Source organism: Triticum aestivum, chromosome 4B (assembly GCF_018294505.1).
Source record: "Triticum aestivum cultivar Chinese Spring chromosome 4B, IWGSC CS RefSeq v2.1, whole genome shotgun sequence".
In the NCBI taxonomy this organism is placed as follows: domain Eukaryota; kingdom Viridiplantae; phylum Streptophyta; class Magnoliopsida; order Poales; family Poaceae; genus Triticum; species Triticum aestivum.
This window is the reverse complement of record NC_057804.1, coordinates 375,855,602-375,872,111: the sequence shown is the minus strand read 5'-3', so window position 1 is coordinate 375,872,111 and position 16,510 is coordinate 375,855,602.

Below are 16,510 nucleotides of genomic sequence, written 5' to 3'. Positions count from 1 at the left end.
CTGGGGTTTCCACTTCATCCCTTCGTCCGCGGGCTCATGTTCTATTACGGGCTAGATTTCCACGATCTAGCCCCAAATTTCTTCCTCAACTTCTCGACGTTTATCGTCGTGTGCGAGGCGTTCCTCCGTATCAAGCCTCACTTTGGCTTGTGGCTACAAACCTTCTGCGTGAAGCCAAAGATCATGAGCGGCCAGCAAGCGGAGTGCGGAGGGGCCATGGTGGGCAAGATGCCTAACGTCACCTGGTTTGACGGCTCCTTCGCGAGACCGTGAAAGGGTGGCAATCGCGGTGGTTCTACATCACCGAGCCGCGCGATACCAACTGCGTGGCGGCCCCCAAATTTCGATCCGGAACCCCCATGCGGCTCACCTCCTGGGAAAGGAAGGGTCTGGCCTGGGGCGAACCAGCAGAGCTGACCGGATTCCTAAACTGTATCAAGAATATGAAGGACAAGAACATCAAGCTTGTCAACGTGATCCAGGTCATGCTCGTCCGTCGGATTCTTATGTGCCAAAGACGGTTATTTAATCTGTGGGAGTTCGTCCCAGCCGAACACCAGACGCTTCGGAAGCTCTACGGCATGACGCACAAAGACGCATGGAAGGCGTTGTTCAAGGCCTCCGAAGTACCTCCTCCCTCATCCGAGAACCGTGGACTTCATGTCGCGCGGCCTCCTCGTCCGGTGAGCTTTCTGACTACCACTGGATTCAGTTCTTCCCAATATATTCATGGGGGAGTCTTAAGTAATTGTGTATATTTGATCAGGATTATGTGGAGATAGTGGAGCGGATTGACTGTCCGGCTCCACTGCCAGAAGGTCCAGCCGATGCTCTCCTGACGAAGATGCTAGTCCCGGCGCCCTACAAGGCACCGGAAAAGAAGGCCCCGGGGGCCAGGAAGGGTCTCCGGCGTAAGGTCATACCGGACGCCTCGTCCAAAGATGACAAGGCACACTCCTCCACTGAAGGGGAGGAAGAAGAGGAAGGGGCCGCCCCATCCGGAGAGTATGGGGGGCCTGAGAAGGCGGACCAGGGGGCCGGGAAAGGCCCCCGGTGCAAGGCCTCCATACCCTCGTCATCCGATGATGACGAGGCAGATTCCTCCCGCGGAGGCGGGGGGAAACAAGAAGAAGCTCTGCCTCCCTGCACTGGGGGAGAAAAAGAGGAAAGCCGCACCGGAGGGGGAGGCTGGGACGTCCAAGAAGGGAAAGACGTCCCTTCCGGACTACTCCACCACGGCCGCCTATAGCGAGGAGGGGTGGCTGCCCAGGGGGAAGCCCCTAGGGCGATCGTAAGTATCCGCGCTCTATTGTGATTTTGCTTCATAGTCTTGTTATAACGCCGAACATGTATGCAGTCCGGCCAGGGTCCATCCCGAGGTATCGTCTTCAGATGGGTCCTTGAGTGATTCAGTGTTGAACTCGCTTCCGACGGCCACTACTCCTCAGCCTGCGGATGACACGGAGGTGTTATCCCAAAGGCACCCAGAACAGGGGAAGGTGACTCTGGAGATGCCCCAAGGCGGAATTCCAGATGTCGGACGCGCAGGGTTCAAGGTCCCCACGGAGCGTGCCGAAGAGAGCCGCAGCAAGCCGGGCTCTCAGGCGGATACTGTGCCGGAACCTTCGATGGTTCCGGATGCGGGCAGGAGGCCCTTGCTAGGGAGGGCGAGCCGTCCGTGCCGATGACTTCTGTTACGCCAGAGGCGCCGGATAGTCTGCTGGAAGCGCTTCGCGGTGCTTCCATGGATGAAGAGCACCGTACTCTTATGAGTGCGATGATTCAGAAGGTTCTGTCTGCCAAGAGCGGACTAACCGAAGCCTACACCAGCCTCCTGACAGGCTTTGAGGTAAGTAAGAATGTGTGAAATTACCACCCGATAGGTAGTGGCCCCTGATACTCTATTTGGTGTTCGGAAAGAAAAGCCAAACGGAGGGTCAATTATAATCCGCAGGAGTCTAATAATAAGTGTGCATGTGAATAAGCAGGCTATGCTGCTTGCCGCTGATGTCCGTACAGCCGAGGTCGCTCGACTAAAACGGGACCTGGAGTAGGCGCAGGGAGAGCTCGACCTCACGAAGAGGCAGCTCGAAGAGAACAAAGGTGAGTAATTCCCCGCTCTCACATAATGAAGAATAGGCAAAATTGGTTATTCTAACGACAAAGCATCATGACTTTGTAACAGGGGCCACCACCGAAGTGGCGTCTCTGAAGAAAGCACTGTTCGAGGCCGAGGATAAGGCGGCTCTGGAGTGCAAAGAGCGCGAGAAGCAAGATGCTAGAGTGGGCGAGGTACAGCAAGAGCTCCAGGAGCTCGGCAAAAAGTTCGAGTCCTTGGAGCATGATCTTAAGGTGAAAGAGGCCAAGCTTGTGAAGGCCCTTGCGAGTATGAAAGACGCCAAGGCCGAAGCCGAGAAGGCATAGCAGGAAATCCAGGCGGCCAAGAAGATAGCGGCGGGTAAGACATTATTTATGCAAAGCAAGCATGTGGAGGAGGCGTTTCTTTTACTTTCCCAAATTCGGAGCTCTCCAGGGGCATTCGCAGATCTACCACGCAGCGTATTAGATGCCGTGGAGTTCTACCGTGCCGAGGAGGGAAGCGCAATGGAGAAGCTGTTCTAGTCCTAGTATGCTGGGGCCGAACACCTAACGCCTCTGAGTGACCAACTAAAGCAGTTGGTTGAACTCCACAGGGCAGCCGAAGTGCCTATGAAAGATTTCATAGTACGGATGTGGCCTGGTGAGCCCCTGCCCACTAGCTACTTCGGCCTGATCAAGCGGATGGTGAATGCCTGTCCGTGGCTTGAAATGATCAAGCGATTCGTTTGCATTGAGGGTGCCCGCCGGGCCTTTGCCCGTGCGAAGGTGCATTGGGGCAAGCTGGATGCAGAGAAGCTGGTGAAGGACGGGCCACCGGAGGGCAAGGTGCATCGCTATCTCGAGAAATATTACGATGGCGTTATGAAGGGTGCTCGTCTCGTGGCTGATGAATGTACCAAGGACACAATCCTTGAGTAAATGTACCTCTGTCATTGTTGTAATATAAAGACGAAGTTACTTGCGCTATGTAGCGCTGTTTGATTTAAAATATGACCTTCTGTGTGGCTGTTTACAGAAGTTTGAAAGTAGGCCAGTCGTCGGCTTCCGCCCCCACGTAACTAGTACCGGGGTGTTCCTGGAAAAACCCGGATACTCTTTATCCAAATTTTTGGTCCCTTAAGGAGGTATCCGGCGCAGCGAACAAGGCAATCGGACTATGCGGCTTTATAACTTTCACTTAGCCATAGAAGTCTACAATTTTAAATTTGGGCGAAGCCCCTAGAATTCGAAAAGCCGAAGTGGGGCGCTATATACACCTAAATCGGACGAGGCCGATTCATCACCTAAAGCGGAAAAAAAAATCTTGAAGGATTTTAAGACCTCTCGAACAGCGACCAGCTCTCGCCGCATCATGTCGGTCAGTTTTCGGCTTTCTCTACTGAGGTGCTCGTCCGGAAGAACCGGAACACAACCGCAGTAGTTCTCCCTGCGCTACCTTAGCCGATATAACGGAACGTAAGGTACCAAAACAAGGGAGCCGGGAAAACCCAACTATTGACCCAAGACGTGATTCGGAGCTTATGCATATAGTGCTATAAGTTCGGGGTGCCGCACTGTTGAAAGTGTTCGGACCTGTTTTTCCGTATTATGAGGCGCCATATGAAGCCCCTGGCAAACTAATCGTACCAAGGTGTACGGATGCAATATTAAATAAACATTTACAAGAAAAATGCGCAAATAGGAATAATAAACTGATGCTATATATTATTTACCATTGATGAATAATACGTTAAGCACAAGTAAATAGGACTATTTAACATGTCCTATCCAAGGGTAGGCTGCATGTAGGTATGTAAAACAGGTATAATGATCGTGAACAGATTCCACCTGGGTATTTCCTTTTGTGCGCAAAGCCTGTTGCCTCCTTGGTTTTCTCTCCTATGTAAGTCCGACAATCGGGCTCTTCTGAAGAGGCTGCCCTAAAGCAATGTCCTGAAAGGTAAAAAGGGAGGGTTATGAAGGTATGTTGCGGTGATACCACAGTGTTGACTGAGTCGCTGCTGCGCCTTCGCCTATGCCCATGGTATTTCGAGTGCGTAATTGTGTACGCGTGGCGCGGATGCTGCTTTGACAGGGCTTAAGCGGAGGCCGGACTGCTAGTCGTGCTCTTGGCGTGCCTGGTGATCCTGTTGCGGGGTGCTCCGGACTCGTTTGACGGTGTTCGAGGTTGTCGTCGCCGGGTTGGTGGTTTGTCAGAGGAGGCCGCATTGTACTTCCGCCGTGAGGGCTACAGTATGCTCTTCTGTACGGAGTGAGCGGTCCATGTTTCCGTTTACTGTTATGACCCCGCGCGGTCCTGGCATCTTGAGCTTGAGGTATGCATAGTGTGGTACCGCATTGAATCTAGCGAATGCGATTTGTCCAAGCAGTGTGTGGTAACCACTACGGAAAGGGACAATATCGAAGATTAACTCTTTGCTTCGGAAGTTATCCGGAGATCCGAAGACCACTTCCAATGTTATAGAGCTCGTGCAACGGGCCTCTACTCCGGGAATTACACCTTTAAAGGTGGTTTTGGTGGGCTTGATCCTTGAAGGTCGATGCCCATTTGTCAGGACCCCGACTCAATGCCACATCGATCTAGCATGTAACACCTCATATCACTTTGCGGCCTCACGCACGGTATTCCCATGGGTGTCGCCTTACCTTTGCCCGGGACCGTTTGCGCCTTTTGGCACACGTATATGACAGTGTCGCTAGCATCCATATGATAAGGAGCCCGGGCTGACATGGCTAGTCGTAAACCCAAAGTGGCACTAACTTACAGGGACAGGCATCCATGACCCAGCATCGAACGTGTCGGTCATCAGCGAGTGAATCCAGGCTGTAGCACTGGGCTAGCAGGACTCCGGTGAACCGGGCTGTAGCGGGCTAACAGGACTCCGATATTCATCGCGTGACATTTCCCCGAAGGGACAGACACAGGAACGAAGAAGGACACATGCCGACCAGCCTAAGTGTTCCGGAGCAGTAGCAAGCTACCATGGCTCAGTGGAAACACTATGAGACATTTCCCGGTAAGAGAGGCTACTAAGGATAAACAACTAGATAGCCAGATCCCACACATACCAAGCATTTCAATAACATACACACAATATGCTCGATATGTGCAAATACAACATGGCATCACAACATGACTCTACGACTCAAGTATTTACTCAATAGGCTCCGAGGAGCGAGATATTACAAACAGGGGTCTCATGACCCAACATTCAGAGCATACAAATCAAAGCACATGCGGAAGCTTAACATGTCTGAGTATAGACAACTATAAAATGAAAAAGGCTGAGAAGCCTGACTATCTACCAGATCCTGCCAAGGGCACAAGATCGTAGCTGAGGTAACAAGCTAAATGTCGAAGTCCACGCGGTACTACTAGCGAGACCGAAGTCTCTCTGCAAAAACATAAAATAGGCAAATGTGAGTACAAATGTACCCAGCAAGACTTACATCAGAACTAACTACATATGCATCATTATCAACAAAGGGATGGTGGGGGTTTAACTGCAGCAAGCCAGCTTTGACTCGGTGGCTATCCTGAACTACGACTGCAAGTAACTCTTTTGAGGTGGCGCACACGAGTCCACATATTCACCATATCAATACACCACTATGGATCTGCTCCCGTCTCCCTACGAGAACGCCATCCATAGCACTCACGCTTATCTTGCGTATTTTAGAGTGTCCACTTTCACTTGTCTATGAACTGATATAAGCAACCCAAAAGTCCTTTACCGCGGACACGGCTATTCGAATAGATGATGTTAACCCTGCAGGGGTGTACTTCTTCACACACGCTCTCACCACTTACCGCCGTTTACACGACATGTACTCGGCAACCTTCAAGCGGAAGCCCAACGTGGGTGTCGGCCACGGCCTGCCTAAACACTCAAGTCTCTAGTCCAGGTTTATCGCCTATTCGGGTTCCATCCATGAGGAGATCCGGCCGGAGTTTCGCTCACAGCCCCAAACGATGTGAACAGGGTTCCCGAGACACCAAACGGGCGCCCGGTACACCGTGCCACGTGCCTACCGCATCACAGCCCACCCCTCCAGTCAGCGCTGCCCACGGCCTCCAGCATACTACAAACACCAGAAACTACTTGCAACTCCTGGACAGAGGACAAGGGTAATTAAGAAGCCCAGAGGGTCCACTGGTTTCGGGCCCAATGCGTGGTAGTAGCTGAATCATGGATCACAAACACAGAACTCAGTTCCTGAGGATGGCTTCAATGAGACAACCCACCATGTACTCCTACATGGCCTCTCACCAATACCTTTTACCAAATCGTGTTCACACACTTAGCTCGCACACAGTAGGACATGTTCACACACCTCTGATTCATTCCCGATGAATCAGACCTGACACAACTCTAAGCAGTAGCAGGCATGACAAACAAGCAAGAATGAGTAGGCACAACAGGGCTCAAACAACTCCTACTCATGCTAGTGGGTTTCATCTATTTACTGTGGAATGACAGGTCATGCAGAGGATAAAGGGGTTCAGCTACCGCAGCAAGTAACAGATGAATCGTTGTTGTCCTAATGCAGTAAAAGAGAGCAGGAGCGAGAGAGTATGATTGTATCGGAATGAACAAGGGGGTTTTGCTTGCCTGGCACTTCTGAAGATAATATAGCTCTTCATCGGTGTCATTGATCACATCGCCGGTACAACGTCTATCGAGGGGGAACAACACCGGCAAACACAGAAGAAACACGATCAATGCAATGCACAATATGATGCATGCTATGACATGGCAATATGAATGTGTTTTGGGCTAATGCACCTAGCTATGATTTAAATGAAGTTGGTTTGAATACATGATTCAAACTCCAACTCCATATATGATTATTTAAATGCCCTTTATTTGTTTTGTCCAAAACAGAGGACAAACATTTTTCAAACATGCATGAAAATGGTACAGATGGATTCCTTGAATTTTTCTGATAATTTTTCATATATAATTTATTTAATTTGGAGTTACGGTTGAATTTCTATGAATTTTAGAAGTTTATACAATTTTCTGGAATTTTCTGAATAAAAATAAATCCAGAAAACATTTACTGCATCAGCATGACGTTAGCATGACATCAGCAGGTCAACAGGGGCTGGTCCGGGTCAAACCTGACCAGTGGGGCCCACTGGTCAGTGACTCAGGTGACTAACAGAGTTAATTAATTCTAACTAATCAAATTAATAGCCACGGGGCCCACTATCAGTGTCAGCAGGGGTAATTAGTTTAACTAATTCAATTAGTACTAATCCTAATTAACTAACAGAGCTGGGCCCCACCTGTCATTGACCCAGGGGGTCAAACTGGGCCCACATGGTCAATAGTCAACGGGGTCAAACCCCTGGTCAGTAGGGTCAATCCCGCCGGCGTCTCGACGCCGGCGAGGCCCGGGACGGTGGCGGCCGTCGGAAACACGCTACAGGGCACGGGCGAGGCCGTGCTTGGGCTCGTTCGAGAGCCCTTGCTGGTGCGCATCGAACGGTGGTGGTGGCCGTGCCTGTGGTGGCCGGTACCGACGACGGCGAGCTCGTGAGCGGCAGCCGGAGTTCGGGTGCGGTCGGGTTCGGCGCTGCTGCTCGCAAACGAGGGAGCTGAGGCGCTGGAGGGGCTCTACGGGTCACTGGGGTCATCAGGAGCACTCGGAGGCAACGAGCGCAGGTGGAGGAGCTCGGGAGCACGAAGCTCACCGGCCATGGCGGACGGCGGCCTCGGGTGCTCGTGGGGCGGCGGCTACAGGGCATGCGCGAGAGAGAGAGAGGTGAGGGGAAAGGAAGAGGGGCTCACGGCGGACTCGCAGAGTAGCTCAATGGGCTCGGGGAAGCTTCTGCGACGGAGAATTGACGGCGGCGATCTCCGGTGGCCGACGAGGGGAACGGCGGTGCTTGCGACATCCAGGGACTTCCGGCGTCGGACAGCTCGGTGAGGAGGAAGAGAGGGACGAGGCGGAGCCCATGGGTGTGTCGGAGAGGCAAGGCGGTGGCTGTGGCCGCGGCGAACGGCATCGGTGGCGACGGCCGTGCGTGTGAGAGAGAGACAGAGGAGGGGATGAGGCGAGGGAGAGTGCGAGAGGGAGTCGGGGCAGCGTGGCGTCATCCAGGCACGGGGTCAGGGAGGAGGACGAGCCTCCAGCGCGAAGCAGGAGGTGGCCAGAGCAGGGTGGAGGTGGCGCGCGCGGCGGCGTCGCGGTGTCCCTCCTCTGCCTACTGGCACGAGGAGGAAGGCGACAGGGGGAGGCGCCTGGTGGGCTGGGCCGCACTGGTGGGCTGCCAGCACAAGAGCTGGGCCGGTTGCTGGCGCCAGGTGGGGCGCTAGGTGGGCTGCAGGTAGGTGGCCCAGGTAGGCTTCTGCTCTTTTTTTTATATTTCTGTTCTGTTTTCTTTTATTTAATCTTTTGTCACTGTTTTGAATTTAAAATATTCCAAACAATGCCAAAAACTCCTCTGAATATTTTTATTTTGCTAGATGGACTTTTCCAAAAGCTCATAAAATATTTCAGGGGTATTTGAAATTATATTCTAATTATATGAATATAATTCAAATTCAAATAGCTAATGATTTAAATTCAAAGTCCCAAGATTAAGTCCTTAAAAATGTTCAATATTTTGGTTGGGACCAGAACCCTTTCCAAAAATTATCAAACATTTAAGAAGAGCATTTTGGAACAATGAATGAGATTTTAGGGTTTTTGCCCTTCTTTTATTTAGGGTTTTGAGGCTTCCAAATTTCCCCAGTTCAAGTTTTCAGAAATTTAAACATGATGCAAACACTAGGCAGCACCAGAAGCTAGGGATGTGACAACTCGCCCCCACTAAACAAGAATCTCGTCCTGAGATTCAAGCGTAGGGTAAGATGAAGGGCAAACGCAAACTAGTACAATCTTCACGATCCAGGTTGCACTTCAAATGAACGTTGATTCAATCACCATCTTTGTCTCGACGTCTTCCTCTGAGAACTCCAGCTAACATGACGAGAAGAGGGAAGGAAAACTCTAGAAGAATCTATCTTCTCGAAGACCGAACAACTCAGGATCAACTCACGGGATGAGACATTGTCACATCTCTCGAGCTGAGACACGAAGCATACATCTGAGGAAATGGAGTGAGACAGATGACGAGGGCTCACTAGGTAGACAACAATTCCACACCTAAGAAGGTGGTAAACGATTGTCAACGTAGCGAGGAGTTGAGTTGCCATGATACCTCAGCGAGACATCCTGGAGGGGGGGTGATTCGTAGATATATCCCCTTAAGTGGCAAAAAGAATTACCTTTGATTCAGGATCATTGAAACTCTTTATACCAGCTTAAGGCAAATCACAATCGATCATTTGGAGGAGGTCGGTAGAATGGCATACTCGGACTTGGATGATGTGGATTACCTTGTTGAAGACAACGTAATGGATGAATTTGCTTACCACCGGAAATGGAAGAGACCCATGGTAGAATGGCACAGTGGCAGTGCAAGCTGGGAACAAAATGCAAATGCTGGGAATGATTCTGATAACTGGGGAGGAGCTCAGCAGTAGAGAGTGATTCCACTGTTGGAGTGGTTATAGCATAACCGAAGAGACTAGGAGCAATCCCAGTTAGTACCGGCGATAATACCTAGCGCTTGTGCGTGCTCTCAGGAACTTGAGCATTTCCATAATCATCAAGGTTTTACCAACATCCGTGTCAAGGGTGCTGACAACACAACATACTACTATGATGAATAGCGATGGACGATGCAGATGCAAAGGAGGATAACACTTTCTCAGATTTCACCTTAGCGAGGCCAAAGAACCAAAATATGCATGATCGACCGAGAGACATTTAGCACTCGGCTTCTAATGTTCTCCTTGACGTGCTAGTGTATCCCATTCATAGATATGGTTTGATAACTAGAACATCAAGTAAAAGGTCGGACTTCGGGAGCAATAGAATCCATAAGGAACAGTTACGGAGGTAAATCCTACGAAATCCTTATGGGGAGGTGGCCAACTTCTTCAATCAAGATACTACAACAATAGGTCTTCCGGCTGGGCGTGTTGGCCACGACATCCACTTTACCGGTTATCGCGAGACCAATATTATAGTTCTTGGGAAATGTTCCAACCATCACATCTGCCTGAGATTCAGATCTGGTTGGTGTCAGAATATTCCAGACTCATCAAGTCTAGAAAGAAAAATGAAAGTTTACAACACAAATCGACGAGACGGCGTTGTGAGATTCTCGGGGAATGAACTACGATAGTAAGCTCCAAAACATGAGCTGGTTCCGCTACAAACATGTGAACACGTTGTCCCAGACAAGCATGGCCACGTAGTAGTCTTATAATTAAACACTACCAAGTTCAGGTGGAGAACCATCATCGAGGATATCGAAGTCTTTACGCAAGTCCATGGATTAGATCCCAAGCATAGACTTCTTTTCCTTGAACAAGTCAATCAGTGGCTTAGTGTGCTAGGGACACATATAGAATGAAGGTTGCAAGCCTCCAGACTACAGAATACTTCGCACGTGTGCATGACTGATTTGGGATGATTCCAAAGGAAACAAAACAATCTTCCTCGAATCCACGGCGGCAACTTGCATCAAATGCACATGAACTAGAGGAAGTCACTTCTTACATCCGAACATATGCTTCATGAGCTAGCATGAACAAATGCTTTCAAAAGTTTTCCAACACTAGCTTAATGTTCAGCAAAATTATGGAGAAGACAGGGATGTTGTCAATGGGCTCAACGACAATTCATCTGGGTTTCCTTTCAAAAGGAATTCCATAGTTAAGTGAACAAGTGATAGCATTGGTCAGACCCAAAAGATATAATGGTGTATGCTCGAGGGATCAACCACGAGTAAGACAACATTACGAGCATCGTTGGTACTGATTTGATTTGACGATAGCCCACACTCAAATCAAAGGATTGATAAGACAATAGGTCCAGCAACTGATCACAGGGACCAATTGATGAAGATATCATCTTTCTTCAACACACTCTACACAAGAATATCCCTTTGGAACGAACTAAGTTAGGCAAGCTTTTATCTTCCCATTCTCCAAGTTGTTGTCTAGCTTAACCAACTAGCTCAGGGATATCCAACACAGATTCTTGGGGAAAAGGTGGTTCACAAGAAACCAACTTGATCACGAGTTCAACATAACAGTCAGGAAACAACCCGGTAACACTTCCAAGAAGATATTTGGAAAGTCACAAACCACCGATATGTTAGTAAGCTCGAGAACAATCTTGCTTTTGAGGCAAGACGATATGATCAATAGAGCGAAGATTTGAAATAATCCTAACTCATCGATCGAGGAGTGCACCAAGAACAAGGACTAGGTAGCACAATCAGTCTTAGGGTGACGATTCAATAATCAACACGCTAAGAATGAGGTTATCGTCCATTTAACTACCAAGCAACAGAGTTGCTAGCAGTATTGATTTCACACGCCATGATTCATTTGTCGGCATTCCGGTTACAATAACACAGGAACCGAGGAATGAACAATGATGGCAAGAAGTATCACTATACCAAGAGTTCATAGGATGGTGTGCAATTCCTATAACAATCCCGATATAAAAGATGGTAATACTCCAAGGTAGAACAGAGCAAAAGCTGGATTGGCATTTTGATCTGCGGAGTACAATTGTTTTGACCCAATCCTAGATATGGAAGAGGTACTGGAGTTTGTTTCTCCTAGTCATTCCGTGATAGAATGGCTTGACGGACCACAAGAGTAATAGGCATCGATAAACGAACGCACGCATACTCTTGACTATCAATTGATAGACGAAGGTCAGTAGACAACTAAAGAGGGACAACTCAAAGGAACATATAACTTTTTGAGTTGTGGATGCGTAGATTAGTATGTCGAACCAGGTTCAACATAATTCTTCCGGGTAACCCATGCAGAAAGATTGAGCTGGCAGAGTCACAATATAGCATGGAGAACTCATCAAGAGCACTCTGGTTGTGATCGTTCAGTTCAACGAGGAACTTCTGCCATAAGTAGTTCATGGTATTTGGAAGAAGAAGATACCATGGACTTCAAGGACTATCGCAAAGGTTACTAATAACCTAAGGGAGCTAGCAATTACTATCAACATGAAGTAAGTAGGGTGAATCTCGGGTTCAAAACCCAAGGAGTAGAATACCTACTACTAAGTGGCATCACGGGATGCTTTCGAGAATAAAAGCCAGAATCATCACACTGGGACACAAAACATGGCTAGACTACTAGATGATCCCCTGAGACACCTAGGGTCATAATAATAACTCCAACATAAAGGTCGAGGCAATAGAGTACCTCAACTCAACAATTTGTGTGATTAACCTGGCCAAAAAGACATTGAAACCAGAGGAAAAGGATTTTGCAAATGCATCAGACTCTTTGGAAACCTGGGATGACTCGGACAGCATAACGGCTGTAAATGCTCAGAAAAGATTTGAGACATTCACAAAAATGGTGGCATAACCACTCAGAAGCACAATATCAAGGTCTCGAGATCAATAATTAACATATAGAGGTAGAAACTGAACTGAGGCTTAATCCAACAATCTTATAAGTCTACGGATTAGTAACACGTGATCCTGATAGAAAGAAGAGATAGCCTAGTTCTTAATCCCCGTAGAAGAGAAGATGATGACTCAGATCAGAAGGCCATGAGGTATAAGGAGTAAAAAGCCTTACGTTCCAACCCACAATCAATTCCCTTACATAACTAAAGAATTTCTAGACTCAACTTCGACCAGTTTGGCTTGGTAATCCTACAGGCAGTCAAGCTCTGATACCAAAGCTGTCAGGACCCCGACTCAATGCCACATCGATCTAGCATGTAACACCTCATATCACTTTGCGGCCTCACGCACGGTATTCCCACGGGTGTCGCCTTACCTTTGCCCGGGACCATTTGCGCCTTTTGGCACACGTATATGACAGTGTCGCTAGCATCCATATGATAAGGAGCCCGGGCTGACATGGCTAGTCGTAAACCCAAAGTGGCACTAACTTACAGGGACAGGCATCCATGACCCAGCATCGAACGTGTCGGTCATCAGCGAGTGAATCCAGGCTGTAGCACTGGGCTAGCAGGACTCCGGTGAACTATGGCTGTAGCGGGCTAACAGGACTCCGGTATTCATCGCGTGACATTTCCCCGAAGGGACAGACACAGGAACGAAGAAGGACACATGCCGGCCAGCCTAAGTGTTCCGGAGCAGTAGCAAGCTACCATGGCTCAGTGGAAACACTAGGAGACATTTCCCGGTAAGAGAGGCTACTAAGGATAAACAACTAGATAGCCAGATCCCACACATACCAAGCATTTCAATAACATACACACAATATGCTCGATATGTGCAAATACAACATGGCATCACAACATGACTCTACGACTCAAGTATTTACTCAATAGGCTCCGAGGAGCGAGATATTACAAACAGGGGTCTCATGACCCAACATTCAGAGCATACAAATCAAAGCACATGCGGAAGCTTAACATGTCTGAGTATAGACAACTATAAAATGAAAAAGGCTGAGAAGCCTGACTATCTACCAGATCCTGCCGAGGGCACAAGATCGTAGCTGAGGTAACAAGCTAAATGTCGAAGTCCACGCGGTACTACTAGCGAGACCGAGGTCTCTCTGCAAAAACATAAAATAGGCAAACGTGAGTACAAATGTACCCAGCAAGACTTACATCAGAACTAACTACATATGCATCATTATCAACAAAGGGATGGTGGGGGTTTAACTGCAGCAAGCCAGCTTTGACTCGGTGGCTATCCTGAACTACGACTGCAAGTAACTCTTTTGAGGTGGCGCACACGAGTCCACATATTCACCATATCAATACACCACTATGGATCCGCTCCCGTCTCCCTACGAGAACGCCATCCATAGCACTCACGCTTATCTTGCGTATTTTAGAGTATCCACTTTCACTTGTCTATGAACTGATATAAGCAACCTAGAAGTCCTTTACCGCGGACACGGCTATTCGAATAGATGATGTTAACCCTGCAGGGGTGTACTTCTTCACACACGCTCTCACCACTTACCGACATTTACACGACATGTACTCGGCAACCTTCAAGCGGAAGCCCAACGTGGGTGTCGGCCACGGCCTGCCTAAACACTCAAGTCTCTAGTCCAGGTTTATCGCCTATTCGGGTTCCATCCATGAGGAGATCCGGCCGGAGTTTCGCTCACAGCCCCAAACGATGTGAACAGGGTTCCCGAGACACCAAACGGGCGCCCGGTACACCGTGCCACGTGCCTACCGCATCACAGCCCACCCCTCCGGTCAGCGCTGCCCACGGCCTCCAGCATACTACAAACACCAGAAACTACTTGCAACTCCTGGACAGAGGGCAAGGGTGATTAAGAAGCCGAGAGGGTCCATTGGTTTCGGGCCCAATGCGTGGTAGTAGCTGAATCATGGATCACAAACACAGAACTCAGTTCCTGAGGACGGCTTCAATAGACAACCCACCATGTACTCCTACATGGCCTCTCACCAATACCTTTTACCAAATCGTGTTCACACATTTAGCTCACACACAGTAGGACATGTTCACACACCTCTGATTCATTCCCGATGAATCAGACCTGACACAACTCTAAGCAGTAGCAGGCATGACAAACAAGCAAGAATGAGTAGGCACAACAGGGCTCAAACAACTCCTACTCATGCTAGTGGGATGACAGGTCATGCAGAGGATAAAGGGGTTCAGCTAGCGCAGCAAGTAACAGATGAATCGTTGTTGTCCTAATGCAGTAAAAGAGAGCAGGAGCGAGAGAGTAGGATTGTATCGGAATGAACAAGGGGGTTTTGCTTGCCTGGCACTTCTGAAGATAATATAGCTCTTCATCGGTGTCATCGATCACATCGCCGGTACAACGTCTATCGAGGGGGAACAACACCGGCAAACACAGAAGAAACACGATCAATGCAAGGCACAATATGATGCATGCTATGACATGGCAATATGAATGTGTTTTGGGCTAATGCACCTAGCTATGATTTAAATGAAGTTGGTTTGAATACATGATTCAAACTCCAACTCCATATATGATTATTTAAGTGCCCTTTATTTGTTTTGTCCAAAACAGACGACAAACATTGTTCAAACATGCATGAAAATGGTACAGATGGATTCCTTGAATTTTTCTGATAATTTTTCATATATAATTTATTTAATTTGGAGTTACGGTTGAATTTCTATGAATTTTAGAAGTTTATACAATTTTCTGGAATTTTCTAAATAAAAATAAATCCAAAAAACATTTACTGCGTCAGCATGACGTTGGCATGACGTCAGCAGTTCAACAGGGGCTGGTCCGGGTCAAACCTGACCAGTGGGGCCCACTGGTCAGTGACTCAGGTGACTAACAGAGTTAATTAATTCTAACTAATCAAATTAATAGCCACGGGGCCCACTGTCAGTGTCAGCAGGGGTAATTATTTTAACTAATTCAATTAGTACTAATCCTAATTAACTAACAGAGCTGGGCCCCACCTGTCATTGACCCAGGGGGTAAAATGGGCCCACATGGTCAGTAGTCAACGGGGTCAAACCCCTGGTCAGTAGGGTCAATCCCGCCGGCGTCTCGACGCCGGCGAGGCCCGGGACGGTGGCGGCCGTCGGAAACACGCTACAGGGCACGGGCGAGGCCGTGCTTGGGCTCGTTCGAGAGCCCTTGCTGGTGCGCATCGAACGGTGGTGGTGGTCGTGCCTGTGGTGGACGGTACCGATGACGACGAGCTCGTGAGCGGCGGCCGGAGTTCGGGTGCGGTCGGGTTCGGCGCTGCTGCTCGCAAACGAGGGAGCTGAGGCGCTGGAGGGGCTCTACGGGTCACTGGGGTCATCAGGAGCACTCGGAGGCAACGAGCGCAGGTGGAGGAGCTCGGGAGCACGAAGCTCACCGGCCATGGCGGACGGCGGCCTCGGGTGCTCGTGGGGCGGCGGCTACAGGGCATGCGCGAGAGAGAGAGGTGAGGGGAAAGGAAGAGGGGCTCACGGCGGACTCGTAGAGCAGCTCAATGGGCTCGGGGAAGCTTCTGCGACGGAGAATTGACGGCGGCGATCTCCGGTGGCCGACGAGGGGAACGGCGGTGCTTGCGACGTCCAGGGGCTTCCGGCGTCGGACGGCTCGGTGAGGAGGAAGAGAGGGACGAGGCGGAGCCCGTGGGCGTGTCGGAGAGGCGAGGCGGTGGCTGTGGCCGCGGCGAACGGCGTCGGTGGCGACGGCCGTGCGTGTGAGAGAGAGACAGAGGAGGGGATGAGGCGAGGGAGAGTGCGAGAGAGAGTCGGGGCAGCGTGGCGTCATCCAGGTACTGGGTCAGGGAGGAGGACGGGCCTCCAGCGCGAAGCAGGAGGTGGCCAGAGCAGGGTGGAGGTGGCTCGCGC